We start from the raw sequence: 14791 nt of genomic DNA, 5'->3' as shown, positions 1-14791 counted from the left end.
TGGAAAGAAATAATGGACTGACTACTCTATCTGTGTAACTAGCAATTAAAAGCGCAATGCTTTATAACACAAAAATGTAAAAGGAAGGTTTACAAAGTTTCAGAAAAATACTTGCAAAGTGAAATATTCTGTATCTTGAAATGACACGTTATTTACTATTCATGGTAAAAGAAAATGTTTACATTTTATATTGGAGTTAGCTGTCTCTTCTTGGTTGCAGAAAGATAAATGTAATATTTATTTATCCATTGCAACCTTTTATAATGCATTTATGTTATACACATGAGTGTGTGAATTTGTCTACACTGCAATACCAGACATACAGTAGCTCATGGACAAGTATGACAATGTCTTCTTTAAAGGGAGTTTGAGAGGTACGGAGGTAGATGGGTGATTAGAATGTGCAGTATTGGGGTATAACAGTCCATGAGGTCTCATCTTCCCCTCAGTTGGTAGCAGGTGGACACATATTGGACAGCGATCTCCACAGTGGACTCCTCTTCCCCCAGTAGGATGTAGAGTTTCCTTTTCTCATCTGCAGAGGTGAAATCCGGCATGTGGGCAGAGAGTCTTTGGAAGTAGAAGGCCCTCACAGCTGAGTATTTGGTGCAGTGTAGCAGGAAGTGGGTCTCGTCTTCCAGGACCCCCTGGGCACAGTTCTGGCACAGTCTGTTCTCCCATGGCTTGTACGTCTGCCTGTGCAGCCCCTTCTCCATCTCCAGGCTAGGGGTGCTCAGTCTGTACAGGCTCAGGGTGTGTCTGTGTTTGGGATCGGGTATCTTCTCCAAGTAGGTGGCCATGGTATAGTCTCTTTGCAGTGACTGGAACACAGTGTTTTTCTTGGAGTTATTTATTGCGCTTCTCCATTCCTTGATGTATCGCTCTTTGCTGCTCTCTGTGACTCTATTATCACTTTATGTAAATTGAACAAAAGAAGATCAGAGCAACACCGTGAGAAACACTCTCCAGGAGCAGTTGCAAACCTCAAGTACCTGACTTAGAATCCCCATATATAAAAATACAAAAATAAAATGTTGTGGTTGGAATAAATCCACTTTGTGTTTTTTTCACCTTCTAAATCCACCCACCAACTTATCATTGAAACTAGGAAGTGGAGGGGAGAAGAGACAGGAGAGAATGTGAAACCCTTTAATGAGGAAACTTGCTTTGTTATCCCCACAGTGAAATTATTATCCTTATAAGCCAGTGAATACATAACTACTTAGAGAATTAATGTTTTTACCATTGATTACATTTTATGTTATACAATTGCTAGCACAGACTGATCAATATGTAATGCGGAGTTGAAAATGAAAAACAGCATTATTATATTGTGAAAAAGATTTAAAAAATTGTACATTTTCCCTGAAAGCAATCATCTTGGTTTATTTTTACTAATATGATCACAGAGGAAAGAAACAATATGGCGCCAAAGTTGTCAGAGGTTTACGTCTGTACCAATGAATATAATAATGTTCAAACGGCAGGAGAGAAGAGCAAGATATTCAGATACAAGACGCAATGAAGTAGTTTCCATTACCATTTGATCTTTACAATTGTGCTCATCTGCTGTTCTTACTGTTGGTGATAATTACCATCGCGATGACATAAATCTTGACGATGACAATCCATATCAATGTTTCATCTCCACTCACATTGTAGCTGCTTTCAGTTTTTTTTGTAGAGGTCTAGCATAGTAGTGAAAAGGCTAGACATTTCTCACAATAAACAATAGATGACTGAAAAGTTTTCAGGTTAGCAAGCACTGCTTATCTCACTAGCTAGCCTGTTCTAGCAAAGTTTACCCTGAAAAAGCCGATGACAGAATAATTTCAGTAGACAGATCTTTTGCGCCCTGAGCCTCTTGAATACTTTCAAAGCTAGAAAGCTCCCACAATTCTTCATAAAAAATAAATGAGAAGAGACACTCAAATTTCAGGGCAATATAGACATTTCTGTTAAAGAAATGTGAGCTCTATTCAGTATTCCCTTCTAAATCCTTGTCTATTTCAACAAGAGTTTTTTTCGTAATAATGAATATCTCTTTAGCCTGTTTAGAGGGCTGGAATATGTACTAAAAAATTGTTGTGTAGACCAGCGCACTGGATCACTTGATCACATGCAGCAGGACGGGACACATGGAGGACAGCTGACTGGACTACAAAGGGGTATTTGGGTGAGTTCCCAACTCCTTATCTAAATAACTCTGATTGAATTTTTAATTTGTATAACTATGTAAAGTTGAGACCACTTTATTAGCCAATGATATAATTGTACTATTCCTTCTAATAAATATAGGCTCACAATTCGCCATTTCATTGACAATTGACTCTCCGTGGTACTCGAAACATAGAAAATTGACCTGAATTGGATCAATTGCCGTAGAATTGAGTTGCCTATCTACACTCAGGAAATTCCAACAGCATTATCATTTGTCTTACAAAATTTGTTTAGTGTTTGGGTAAAATCTACAATGAAAAATTCATAAAACTGCTTGTTCAATAGTTAGGTTTCAGTGTTGAAGTATTGGGCTGCTATACATCACTAGTAACAGACTTATAAGGTAACGTCTTTGACTTTGATAATTACCAGTATTTCAATTCAATTGTTTTGAACAAAATATATATTTTTCAAAATTTCCAGATTTAGGCATGTTTTAGAGGACTGTAATATTCTTGTATCATTGTATTATCCATATATAATAGTAGTGTTATTGTTACTACTATGGACAAAACACCTGGACCCCCAGGATTTCTACTAAACTGAACTTGGAAAAGTATGAAATCCATGGTCTAAATATGGTTCACGGAGGGCCCTGGTTTTGCAAGTACAAAACAAAGGTTAAAATGGGGCATTATTTGCATGAAATTTGTATGTTTTGTATGTGATTTAAATTTATGGAGCACATTCCATATTGGTGCCAGTGAGATGAATGTAAATGTGTTCAGAGTAACTTTTACCCTGTACATACATGCATATATTATCTATGTGCATTATTAAAAATATATAGGCATAAGTGCAACCTATTACCTGCAATTTGAACTGAAAACAAGAGCAACAAGCAATTCCACTACTATTTGTCATCTACCAAGATTGCAGCATAATATAGGCCAATGGTTTGCTCAAATTGTCATTTTCTATTCACTTGTGAATACTATCTATACTATAGTATTATAGTGGATACCTTTGGTAGTATGTTGTATTTACTTCTATTTTTTGTTGCACTTTCAGTTTAACTCAGTTGGATTGTTATCTTTTGAGTTTTGTTCAATATATCTTTAAAAAACTAAGATATATTCTTTGGTTAAGGCTTACATGGTAAAAAACATGGCTAAAAGTATGCAAAAAACAGCAGGAAAAATTGACTGCATTTTTCAGTAGTTTTTGCTGCATTTTCACTGCATTTTTAAATACATAGGGAAAGTACTTGTAATTCCACAGCTAAAATGGACATGCTACATTTTTCAAAAAAATGCATGCATTTTTCTAAAACATACCTTTTCCGCAGATCTTCTTTTCACAATGTGTGAATGAAATCTCATTCACTTTGCTGGTACTGTAAAATTCAGCCAACACAATGCTTTTCTGCAACATTTGGGCCTTAGCCTTTGAAAGATACTATTCAGTATTGTGGGGCATAAACTGGTATAAAACCAGAGCGCAAAACATCTGGAGGTCTTAAAGAAAGAGTTTAAAAAAATATAAATACTATTGCAATCTTGTATAATTGTAACCAATAATGGTCCAATAATTTATTAAGAAATGTAAAATGAGCACCAGATATTCCTCCATATAGGGCTCACAATCAGTAAGTCTTTGGAGTGTGGGAGGAAACCCATACAAACACGGGGAGAACATACAAACTCCTTGCAGATGTTGTCCTTGGCAGGATTTTAACCCAGGAATCCAACACTGCAAGGCTTCAGTTCGAACCAGTGTGCCACCATGTTGCCCCATGTGCATCAGATATTCTGCAATGTGGTCTTGATATGTAATAAGATGCTCTTTATTTGGCTGTTGCTATAGGGTTCGTGCACACAATTTGCATTTCGAGTCAGTAAACCCGTCATTGTTCCAGACTTTGCACACTTTGGATAAGTTCTCCTGTTTAACATGCAGCCATAGATGCCATCTGTGCGTGTTCATCTGTGATTTATACGGTGTTGATTTCTGTAGAAAGGGACAATAGAACATTCATTAAGGGAACCAATAATGTTTATGAATCATGTCAGTGCATTGAGCAGTGGCTCACCTATACTGGCAGCTCAGTAAACCTAGCCATTCAACACCTTTTTTGTTCCTGTCTAACTTTAATTACCTGTAAAGGGAAGTTAAATGATGTGGGGACAGCGGCTGATTCCATTAGATGTCTAGAAGGGATTAATTACATTTTTATTTTAGGCAAAAGTAAAACCGCATTACACTTAGTAAATTAGGACAATTCCCTTTAATTAAATGTTCTTTTTAATTAGCATATGGATGGGCCACACATCCTGTGAAATGAGCTGGGAGGAGGTCATTCAGTCTGTGGTCCAGTCTGTCTGTTCTTGTAATTACCTTTCTAACAAAGGGAAATTGACAGACTGGGATGAATAAATTAGAATTTGGCATATCTGCAATTTCTTTTCAATGGAAGTATCCTAATACCCTGCTGAAAGAAGAAAATAAATGGATGTTGTTTTGTTTTCTATTTAATTGCAATTACATTGTGGTAATAAGAATGTGTTTGGCAGTAGAATCAAACCTCAAGTAAGGACAGCAATGTAAACTTACTGGAGCTATTGTTTAAGATGAACTTCACCCTTGTTGTAAGATACTGTTCAAATTACTCTAAGCACTCCATAGCTTTGGCTCCAGTGTGATGATAACAATAAATAATGCATTTGCATTTATATAGCACCTTCTATCCAAATGGATTCCCAGAATGCTTTGCAAGTGTTGTACTTGAGAATGATATTTCAGATGCTGGGTGCTTAGCGGTATGGCCCCCCAATCTGATTAACATATTGTGCACAACAGCATATAAAGGAGCACAATGGCAGGAGTGACTTTCCTGTAAATGACGACAGGTGAAGTAGCATGTACTAACAATCAGTGGCAGATCAATATTTCAAACAATCAAGATCAGAAATTTACATTCAGGAGAGCTTTGCTGTGGATCAAACTCTCCGCTTCAAAATAACTTTTCGGGAAAAAAAAATGTCATTATGGTGATTGAGATGTCCAGGCTGCAGACCAATAAATGAAGACTTGAATGCAAAATAGAATAATTCATAAGGTAAAACGTACTTTAACGGAAGATTTCTAAGGTCTCCCCATATAATGTGAATACCTTCACAAATATTTCAGGCATATATTAGTCACGGAAAATGGGATCTGCAGACATCTCCTTTGCACAGTAAATTCCTCTCCAGACTATTCTCAGACATTGACATTGATAAAGCGTCATAAAAAACACCTGGTCTATTACTATAATTTTAAAGGAAATGTCATATTCCCATAGCCCAAGGCCTTAAATAATGATATCTTCATTAAAGGGATGCCTGGTGAGGCCTCTGTCTAATGATAAAATAGAAGACAAATCAGAATAGATCACAAGGGTTTACTGTGACCAGTATATTCTTAGACGCTATAGAACTACTGAACATCTTTCAAGTTTTTCATCGTCGTTAAAAATGTAACAATTCACTTATTGTAAAACATGTACCATAGCATATATTGCAAAGGAACCTGACAACTGTACTGTATTTTTCCAAATATAAGTCCAGTTATAATACAATATATTAGGCTCAGATATATGTTTTCTAACTTAAACTGTATAAGTTTATAAAAATGTCTGCATTTCTTAAAACATTGTATTCTTGGTTATTAGCAGAACTGAAATGCCAATTATAGGCAATTGATATATGATATAGGCAACTGATGCTGTTTTAGGGATAAAAAAAGATCCAATATCTCATCTAAGGCCTCCTGCTATGACCATATTCTATCCCTGAAACATGATCTGTATGCAGGCCATTTTTCTCGGGTTGACAACGGCGGCTGTGTGCATGGAACTTACTGAATAATAGTGAGATACAGTCACTATGATCACTACTATACTAGACTAACAGCTTCATGAAACAATTGGGTCATCCAGGATGGAATATGGTCGTGTGCAGGAGGCCTTAAACCCTTTGTCACTCTGCCTCCTCTCTGCTATCCTGTTTTCACAGCTAGTTATTTGTGCTATGGGGTTGACAGACTGCAGTAAAGCCAGCCCCATAGCACAGGAAACAGAGAAGATGTAAGAAGAAATACATAAAAGGAGGTACTATGGGTGCCCTTTAAACATACATGTCATACAAAATTCTACAGAATATGAGTATGGACACATGCCATCAAATTCAAGTTCCTGTCCAAATTATTGTTAAACAGAGGGAACACTTTATTTAAGGAACTGCTCAGCCTCACTTTTAACAGCAGAAATAACAGCGAACAACTGGAGCTTCACATGGGTTTACACTGTATCACTTGAACCTTTCACTCAGAAGGAAGGTGTACTATCTATAATTTAGAATTTCTTCCAAGGGCTCTCTAGGTTTGTCGCTACCCTTTTAGACGACATGAGACTAGTGGCTATGCTGGACTTGAATGCCTCTCATTATGTGTCAGGGCATCCAGTCTCTCACTGCTGGTTGACATCTGCTGATCTCTCTAACTTACAAATGTGCTTCCACAGTCCACACTCAGGGTCCATTCACACAGTTTTTTGGCAAGGATTTTGGCACTGAATCTGTGTCAGAATCCACATGGAAAACCCCCTCCCCATAGAGTTCTATGGGTTACGCTAGCTTTTTTTTCTGCTAGCGGAAAAAAAGCTTAGTTCAGGCGGATTCCGTCTACAAAAACCAACACAGTCAATGGGAGGTGGAAAATCCACGTGGAATTGGCAAAAACTGCATGGAAAAACCTCTAGTGGTTTTTTCAAGGTCCATACACTGTGCTAGAGGAAAATAATATTTCCTAATTCCTAAAGTGGATTTTTTCCTCATCAAAAAACTCAGTGTGAATGAACCCTAAACCTACCATGGCTCCGATGCATTTTCTGCTCCTTTCTCTCATACACTCAGACATGCTTGTGCAGGACCTATGTTCTGTACCACTTTGAGATATGTATGACTTTTTGTTGGCGGATATATCACCTGTGGCAGCGCAGCTTTCCATGGGCCCAGGGAGGGGCTGGGTCTGCTCAGCTATCACAAAAACTGACCAATACAGATTAAATTTGAGCAAAATGGGGCCCGGTGAGAGAGGGGCCATTGCTGTCTTTCACACTAACAAGTTTCACTTTAAGAAATTTTCAGCAGAGCCTCCAGTGTCATAGTCCAGTGTCACTGTTCCCTGAGAGAGTAACAATGCTGAATTTAATCCTACCACTGGTTGGTTGAGCTTCAGCCAATCAGTGTTAGGATTCTATTTGCTCCACCCTCTACTTGCAGATGGCGTGCAGTACAAACACATGCATGTCCCAGAAGAGACTGGCTCTAGGACAGAGTCACAGACAGACTGAGACAACAAGGTAGTAGACTGGTCTGTCTGTCTATGGAGAATGTGTGGGGTCAGTGTATATATACTGTAGATGATGTTGTGCATTGTACTTAGGCAAATGGGTGTATTTTTACATGTAAGCAGCTTATAAAGGGTATTGACACAGGTGTAGGGAGCTAGTGTTCTGTGCCTTCTGCCTACCCCTGTGATATACGTTAATTTGATCCTGCCTGTTGGCCCAGCCTTATTTCTGTACTTCCACATTTGCTGGCTCTCTGTGCTTCCCCTTCTATGCTGTCTTCTACCCTTCTGTACTGAATGCTTATCCGATTTAGCACATAAATTGCACCTCGGTGGGATAAGTTATCAATATGAGATCACCTTCAAAGCTATGCTCACATGGAGGAATTTGGTTCTGATCAAAATCAGATCCAAATTCCTCCTGAAATCAGCCTCCATTCAAAATAAATGTCATACTCAATCTTCAGTCGGATGCCACCTAAGCAGAAAAATTCTGCTTCTGAATTCCTGTTTCCATTAAGTCCTCCAGACATACTCCATGTATTGAGTAGGAAGAAGACATCTGTCAGGACACGGAGTCGCCGCGGTCCCCTTGCTGCGTGGTGCCTCCCCTGGAGACGTGTTAAGAGTACTGTTGTTTGTGCTTAGGTCATTAGGGGTTAAATGTTTTCCCTACTCTCAGTACTCTATGCCATTAGCCATCATAGGTTTTGGGTGTGTTTTTCTCTGCTGTTATTTAAACCCCACCCAGGCATGGATCCTTGCCAGCCATTCACTTTGTGTTCCCTGGTCTCCTGCTCTGTCAGATATCCTATCTGTGTTTCTTTCAGTCTGTGTATTAGTGCAGTGTACCCAGCTCGTATTTGACTGTTCTTTGTCTTCTGATTTGGCACTTTATTCTGATATCCTGGTTTAACCCTTGCTTGTCCGACCTCGCCTTCTCTAGTGTGTTTTCGCTGGGACTTGTTTTCCTCCATGGTTCCATGGTCTTTTGTTTTGCATTGCATTTTACATTGTGCTTTCAGCTTAGGCGTGACCCTCGTTACTCCAGCCCCTAGCACTTTCAGGGCTTCCTCTTCCTTCACCCTAGCCGCCTGGACAGTAGCGTAGGAGTCACGGCAGGCGCACTTCAATTAGGGAGTGCATTGGTCTGCCTCACCTCAGATATAACAGCATAGTTCTAGCCACAGGGCCTACGACCCCTTTAGTCATTAGTTGCACAGTTTTGCATCCCAGCTGTGTCATCTTGCACCGCCTGACCCTGACTCCAATCCTTACAACACCTTTATATACTGCATATCAGCCAGGCCAAGCTTTCTGCTTTTAGCAACTGTGGAGTTGATTGGTATAGGTGCTGAAAGTCAGACCCCCACCTATCTGATATTGGTGATTTATCCTGAAACTGGCTATACACAAGATAAACATTGGCTCCGATGCTGCCAATCAATTGATGTTGGGATTGTTTGTGCTAATGTTCCCACCATTAACATAAGCATTGAAACTGCCCAGGCAGGGAGCAATTTGAGAAAAAAAACACTATTGAGCTTATGAAAAATGACCAGCCAAATTCAGCCAATCATGCTACGCACTTATATTTTGACCCAATCCATGGCTGAAAATATCTAACACAATGAATCTTTTATTGGCACACAGAAGTCTATTGTCGGCCATCATATTCAGATAATTGCAGTAATGTTGTCAGTGTCCGCCCCTGCAATTTTTTGATCTCTGTTTATTCACTTTTTGGAGGATGTGTGACCAGAAAGTAGGAGCATTTTATGAAGTTCACCATTTAGGATAAATACTGTTAGTTTTATAGTATGGTTAATTAATGGCTAAGTGAAAATATTTTCCAAATGCTAAAAACTTGCCAGTACAAAATTTGCTATACTAGGGGCTGAATCTCTGGCACAATACATTGCAATACTTCTGTATTTCAATGCATTAGATTGTACACAAATGGTAAGGCCTCTTGTCACCATAACAATACATAACCAACCTGCAATCATATGGCTGTGGTCCTGCTGGGGAACACAAACACTAACTCTAGATGTTGCAGTCACAATTGGCTGAGGCTGTTAAGGGGTTAACTTACTAGATCATTGTTATCACTGCTCTTGCAGCAGGGTGTCACAACATTCTAGGTGGAACATATTCCTTGTAAGGAGAAGAATACGAGGGCTTTCCCTTACAGACATAGGAGACCTCTTTGAACAGGAAATCATTAGTTATAAATTGCAGAATTCTTCATTGGCAATTATACATATTAAAGGTAATGGACAAATGTGTGGGGTAGATCGGGGCTTCTCATTTTTACCAATCAGAACATGGTGAGACAAGAACATCACCAGTCTATCAGTGAAGTACAATGTATGGAGTCTTATGAAGCCAGTAGAAGATTAGCAGCACACAATAAGTCAATAGTGCAGTCAATATGCCAGTGGTGTGGGATAGTGTTTCATGCTATCTGCAGCTATCCATGGGTAGGCTTGAAACCCATTTCCTGCAGATACCGGGGTCTTACTGTATTCTACTAAAGCAAGATGAGAGCATGCTGGGTAGAAATGCACAGATGTCAAAGTTTGCATTTGCTACAATATATTTTCTCTTAGAGATAGTTATGATGAACCATAGATATAAACCATAGTGAAAACATTCAATATTCCACTCATACAGCAAAATAAATAGCGTATACAGTAAATGGAGTATAGGACAATTACATAGTGATCGATCATGGTAACAGAGTTTTATTCTTGGTGGCAGAGATATGCAACAACAGCATAAGATAATGGATAATAATGCAGGGATTTAGCTATTCCAATCTATGCTGTCAATGTAAAGTAGTTTGTGGTTGGTGCAGATTGTACAACACAAGTTTTTTTTATCTGGATGGAATTGATTTTTAATATATTTAGAGCAAATGGTATAGATTAGATATAGTAAATATAGTATACAGTTTAAGCTATACATTTTATTGATGGAAACAAGATAGACAGATAGATAAATAAATAGACTATATTTATAAGATGACAAAGTCAGAAAGAAAGAAATACGGTACACAATAGTAAAAGGAAGATAGAACGATTCTGTGGGGAGACAGAAGCTAGCTAGAAGCTAGATATAGGTTAGATAAATAAAGGATATACAGCATTCCCTAATAGATGGATTACAAAGGAAGCATGCGGTAATTCTGAATTAATATTTTTTTTGCTGCATACCTGTGCGTTGGCATAAATACATGGTCAATAAAAGAGTTTAATATTCATATCACCATATACTAGTAATATTATTAAAGAAGCTTCATTCTGAATAATACATGTGTTTCTCTAGGTATAAGTCGACATGCGGCTCTGAATTTGTATTGGCTTTAATAATAACTATATAATTCATGTGTGCTTATGTCTTGTTAATATGTGCTGAATGTTTGCTAGGAAAGATTAGTGTTTGACAAAAGTTAATTTATATGGGGTGTTCTCATCTCAGGATTTTAGTTGCCCTCCTATCTCCTTTCCCCTCTACTTCAAGGTTTTCACCTCATTCTTGTATGGAGCTTGTGCTTGTGCTAATGCACAGTTATCTCTGGATTTACATACGTAGATAACAGACTGTTGCTCAAGAAACTTATCAAGCTCTTATCAGGGCTCAAAAAATGGAAAAAAATATGTAGATAGTGAAAATCTTATATCTCACTAATGTATGCATAAATAGATTGGCTCAGGAGAGACACCGATAGCATATTACTAGGAATTTAAGACAAAGTGATAGTAGCTATCGCCAACTTCTGACCCTCCAGTTGCCCACGTAACTCAAGCATAGCTGGCCTGGCAGGAGGTGAAATGGGTCTGCATCTTCCTTGCACCACTGACTCTGTTCCAAGGATCAGAGGACGACACAGCAACCAGATCCCTGCAAATTTGACATAACCTAGCAATTTGTCATCAATGTCTTTTTTGAGCTATTCCTATTTGTCTATTTTCGGCCTTCAAGACCAAGCCAATTATTTTTCTTGACACATTCTCAAAGCTATATATAATGTATATTTTTTCTTGATTGAAACTACTCGTGTAAAATTATATCTGGTGTACAAGGTTTTTTTGCAGGACGAGTTGTTTTTATTGGCATAGAGTTTATACATAGAATTTATTGGTTAGTTTTTATTAGTTTTTCTTTACCTGGGAAATGAAAGAAAAATATTTCTTTATGCCATGCACCATTCTGTATAAATAACATATTCACTTTATACTTGTAATAATTATGGCAATACTGTACTCCATTTATATAGCGGTTGAGTGGCATTTTTAACCCCTTAAGGACACAGCCCAAAAGTATGTTAAGGACCAGGCCTGTTTTTTCAAAATTGACATGTGTCACTTTAAATGGCAATAACTTTGAGACGCTTTAACTTACACAAGTGATTTTGAGAATGTTTTCTCGTAACACATTATACTTCATGTTAGTGGTAAACACTAATCAATATTTTTGTATTTACTTATTAAAAAAATAGGAAATTTGATGGAAATTTGGAAAAAATTGCAATTTTCAAAATGTGAAATTCTCTGCTTTTCAGGCAGATAGTCATACCACCCAAATATAGTAATAAATATTATCTCCCATATCTCTGCTTTATATTGGCATCATCTTTTGATTGTATTTTAATTTATTTTGGACGTTACAAGGCTTACAAGTGTAACAGCGATTTTCCAGATTTACAAGAAATGTAACTATGTTTGTTTTGTTTGTTTGTTTTACACACTTTATTTATTTATTTATTTTTTTAAACTTTTTTACATTTGTGCTGTAAGCACACTAGAACCTGCGATCAGAGAGGATCACTGGTTCTATACTAACTATAGACTTGCAATACACGTGTATTGCAGTCTATAGAGGAAGCTAGCTATGCAGATGCATAGACTAGCTTCCACTCGTCCTGGCATCCAAGGGGTTAACCCTCCCCCCACCGGAGCTCGCTCCGATGGGGGGAGGGATTAAGGAGCAGCGTGTAGCTGTAAATTACAGCTCACACAGACTCCTGATGCTGCCGGCACCATGCTTTATAGCCCGGCCAAACCCCTAGGGTGCCATGATCACTATGGATCATGGCACCTTAAGGGTTAAACAGCGGGGTCGGTGCAATCACCGTCCCTGCTGCTACAGGGGAAGCCTGGCTGTCAGATACAGCCGGCCTCCCGTGGAGATCGCACGGGCTCTGCTTCCGAGCCCGTGCAATCTCAATCACGTACAGGTACGTGGGAATGCGGGAACTAACCACATTCCCTGACGTACAGGTACGTGATTTAGCGTTAAGGGGTTAAACACCGTTTTGGAGTATATATAAATTATAGATTTATGTTTATGTATTTTTTTAATGGGAGAATGAGGATAACATGTTGCAAGTATTTATGCTCTTAGAGGGGTAGACCTCTCCTACTGTAAAATTCTTTACAGTTACAGCATTAGAATTAACCAAGCCAGTAAACTTGGTAATTGACAGACCAAGAAAACACTGTGGCATGGATTGACTGGGGTGGAATAGACCCTTGGGGAACAGTAGATATCTGTTCTTGTCCTAATGAAAAAGGCACTTTTTATTAGTATGTGACTAGGCAACATTGTGACAGGAAGCGGTTACATATTCATTAAAAATATTAATTAATTCTCTTCTAAGTACTTACTGCAAGGGCAGAGCTTCCTATATCGGGACTGAAAGGCCTAAATCTGAATGCTCTGATGTATACTGCTGTTATTAATTAACCGTATAATCTCTTCAACCTTTGCTGTGCAGTATATGGAAGAAGAATCTTATTAAAACTAGTGAAGTAACTAAATTTTGGCTCATGTTGACTATTTTCCAGCATCTTTGAAAATAATTATTTTCCATATTGGGTATTATGAGCTTCTCTTTCACTTCTGTTACATCCACACCCATTCGAACTTCTGCGCCTTCTGCTGGCACGCTGTGGCGCAGCAAGTGTATTTAGATTTGATTCCTTGCTTAGGGTTTTTGTTGCTATGTCTGAATTTTGTCTTATTCCTTCACCTTTGTAATTGATTTTCCACCAAACCCATTTCCTTCACCTTGGTTTCCCTCTGCTCCTATAATAGTTAATTTTAGCCTACCTGTGTGATTGACAGTCTATCTTCCTATTAGGTTTGGGGTGGGTTCTTCCTTCCTATTTATTCTTGGTTCACATCACATTGGTGCTTGCCTTGTGCTTGCTGGCTATTTACTCTTGCTGTTTTGTTCCCTGTATTTTTATTCCTGACCTCTGGCTTTACCTTTGACTATTCTCTTGGATTATGATTTTGTTTGCATTCTGTGTCATCACATATATCTAGGAAGGGCTTGTCGACCAGTTTTTGCCTGTCAGACAGGCAAGCAGGAAGGGACAGGGGATGGGGGGTTCAGCTTAGGGATCACTGTCTTGTCATGCCCCTTCCCCCAGGGTTCACCAGCAGCTACTGGGAATTGCTCTACTAGCAATTCTTTATGGAATACATTTTGATAAGTCAGCTCAAATGTCTCCACTTTGGAGCTCTTTCTTTCAAACTTGCCGAGTGACCACTTTGGGTCTGATTTTGTTTAACTATATCCTTGCTTTCCATTTTTGTATTGGAGTTAGGCCTAGAAGGTTCTTTATCTTTTGTTATTTTTTTAGAAGCTTTTTGCTTAATGTACTGTAGGACAAAACATTAAAAGCTTATGTTAATACCTAATTTTAAAAGCTAAAAAAAATTCTAAAGTATTGAAATGTACAAATCTGAGTATTCATGATTCTCTGGGGATATTACACTTTCGTTAAAAGGCAAAAAACACCTAATATACAAGTTCTATGAATTTATATGAGTGTTCTCTGTAGTCAAAGTAACAATAACATTTTAAGCCTGCGTTTGTTTTATTGATTCTGAATCACTGTTAGCAAGTCCATTGTGTTTCGCAAAGCAGCTTATGTTAATATCCTTTTCTTCATTTATTTATGTGAGCTTAAATAAAAAATCCAACTTAAAGGGTGCCTCCAGACATTTGCATAAATTAATAAGTTACTGTGGTTACAATTGTAGTAATCTATTCACAATTTGCTCTCAATTTGCCTTTCTCGATTTGTTCATGTATTGCAGCATGGACTACCCTTACAGAATGCAAAAGAGGAGATAGAGAAGATTCTGTCTGCTAGGCTCCCAGAGTCTCAGACTGTGCCTTCTATTGATTTTAGTTTAATTGATTTTGCCATGGTGATTTGCA

Source organism: Leptodactylus fuscus, chromosome 2, assembly GCF_031893055.1.
Source record: "Leptodactylus fuscus isolate aLepFus1 chromosome 2, aLepFus1.hap2, whole genome shotgun sequence".
Lineage (NCBI taxonomy): Eukaryota > Metazoa > Chordata > Amphibia > Anura > Leptodactylidae > Leptodactylus > Leptodactylus fuscus.
This window is presented reverse-complemented; position numbering follows the sequence as displayed.